This window comes from Schistocerca serialis, chromosome 1 (genome assembly GCF_023864345.2).
Source record: "Schistocerca serialis cubense isolate TAMUIC-IGC-003099 chromosome 1, iqSchSeri2.2, whole genome shotgun sequence".
NCBI lineage: Eukaryota > Metazoa > Arthropoda > Insecta > Orthoptera > Acrididae > Schistocerca > Schistocerca serialis.
Window position 1 is genome coordinate 1,283,249,593 of NC_064638.1, and position 1,896 is coordinate 1,283,251,488.

Here is a 1,896-nt window from a genome sequence, read left to right on the forward strand (position 1 = left end):
GTTTGAGAGAGATGACGTCAGCGCTTAATGGCTACCCGCATGCGAACACCGGCTATCGATCCCAACGTCGGATCGCATAAAATAGCGTAGTCCGTTCTGTAGCATCATATTACGTTTCTGACATTTCGAACACAACTGTACGTGCCGTAATGAAGCTACAACAGTGGAAGCTTCATACAAACTGTTCCCAATCGCCGACAGGCAATAATTAGTCAGTCAAAATGCTGAAAGATGTAATTTTGACGCTGTTTCATGTAATATCTCTACAAACGAATTGCTTCTTGTCTACTATTCGAGAGAATTGTATTAAAATCAGCATATCCCACGCAATAAAGATGGTTTGTTCCATCGATAAATTTGCCAGTAACTGTACATTCTTTTTGTCATTTTCTAGTAATTTTGCCATAACTAAGTTGAGCAGTAGAGGGAATAAGGCATGGCCCCTAGCAATATCTGTCGCGATTAGTGAATGGATATGTGCGGTAAAAATTAGTTTCATCATTTGTAAATTACCTACGGCAGTAATCATTCTTGAGCAAATGTAGCTGAACTAAGGCGCTATATTAATTAGGGCGTGGGTTTACCAGTTAAGGTCGTGACAGACTTGTGGCTTAAAACAGTTCTTGTATTTCATTATGTGAGTGAACTATGGCACAGCTTGTGGTGTTCTGTAAGAATTACTGAAATTTATGTATTGAGATTGGCCGTAATTTAATAAAAATTTATTCATCTTGAACCATCTGTAGATGCTTCAAGATATTTCACTAGGTGTCTTTTCAGTAAGAGAGCTAGCATTAGTTTTAATTTTCATATTTGTATCGTCAGCAGGAGAACAAAATTCTAAAAAACAAGGTGTAGCTAATTTTAATTGCTTCAGAGCTAACAGAATGCGTCCAACACACAGCCTCGTCTGATTGTTGTAAACATTGACTAATTGTAACTATGCAGTTTACATGGATCTCATAAGCACTGTTCTGGGTCTTGCAGGTAAGGAAAGAACAATGGAGTCATTGTGTTGGAGGCTTTACGAGAAGTTCCCCTTCGCCGACTCGAAATAATAATATACTGTCGTGTGACTAGGGCCTCCCTTCGGGTAGACCGTTCGCCGGATGCAAATCTTTCGATTTGACGCCACTTCGGCGACTTGCGCGTCGATGGGGATGAAGTGATGACGATTAAGACAACACAACAACTAGTCCCTGAGAGGAGAAAATCTCCGACCCAGCCGGGAATCGAACCCGGGCCCTAAGGATTGACAGTCCGTCGCGCTGACCACTCAGCTACCGAGAGCGGACGACTCGAAATATTAACAGTCCAGCAAGCACGCGTGATGACGTACTTTTGCATTCGAGAACTACAGACGAGATACAGACATGATAACTTGTCTTCGCTGTTCAAGAGGGTATCCGATGTAGCTGCTGAAACGTCAGAGGTACCGTAAGACATGCGGTTGTGACCTTCCGAGTTTGCACTGAGGTCACAAATGCCATGGGATACCTCCTAATACCGGTCGGACCAGCCTTTGCCCGGCGGAGTGCAGCACCTCGCCAGGTTTTAAATTGTAAGACTTTCGAGGGGCAGATGTGGACTCTGACCACAATCTATTAGTTATGAACTATACATTAAAACTGAAGAAACTGCAAAAAGGTGGGAATTTAAGGAGATGGGACCTGGATAAATTGAAAAAACCAGAGGTTGTACAGAGTTTCAGGGAGAGCATAAGGGAACAATTGGCAGGAATGGGGAAAGACATACAGTAGAAGAAGAATGGATAGCTTTGAGGGATGAAGTAGTGAAGGCAGCAGAGGATCAAGTAGCTAAAAAGACGAGGGCTAGTAGTAATCCTTGGGTAACAGAAGAGATACTGAATTTAATTGATGAAAAGAGAAAATACAA

At 42.3% G+C, this 1,896-nt stretch overlaps 1 non-coding gene across 1 annotated transcript; it reads right to left on the bottom strand.

Moving 5' to 3' along the window:
- Positions 1 to 1,213: 1,213 nt before the first annotated feature.
- On the bottom strand, positions 1,214 to 1,290 carry Trnad-guc (transfer RNA aspartic acid (anticodon GUC)). The gene has a single exon. It is a non-coding gene; the product is annotated as a tRNA-Asp (tRNA).
- Between the last annotated feature and the right edge of the window lie 606 nt (positions 1,291 to 1,896).